Source organism: Otolemur garnettii, unplaced genomic scaffold, assembly GCF_000181295.1.
Source record: "Otolemur garnettii isolate 467f Iridium unplaced genomic scaffold, OtoGar3 scaffold00010, whole genome shotgun sequence".
NCBI classification, from domain to species: Eukaryota; Metazoa; Chordata; class Mammalia; order Primates; family Galagidae; genus Otolemur; species Otolemur garnettii.
The window spans coordinates 19055768-19056091 of NW_003852405.1; positions in this window are offsets into that span (position 1 = coordinate 19055768).

A 324-nucleotide genomic window follows, 5' to 3' on the forward strand; every position below is an offset into this window, starting at 1 on the left:
CTTCCTCCCCTGCCGAGCCTGCCCCGCGCGGGGACCCTGCTGAGGGCTGCCGCGGGCCGCCGCCGGCTTTCCTCGGGACGAGGGAGGAAATCCTCCCTTCGCGTCGCGACAGGGCCACCCCCGCCTCCGAGACGCCCACCTGCAGGGCTCTGCCTGGGGGCTGGCTGCGTGTAACGCCGTCTCCCGCCCTCATCCCTAACAATGCGCGGAAAACCCGAGGCTTCTGTCCACGCAGCGCCGGCTGGTCTACCGCGGCTCCTCCCCCGGGTGAGTTAGAGGCGCAGCCACCGCTAAAAATAGCCTGGGAACTCCCCCGAAAGTGGG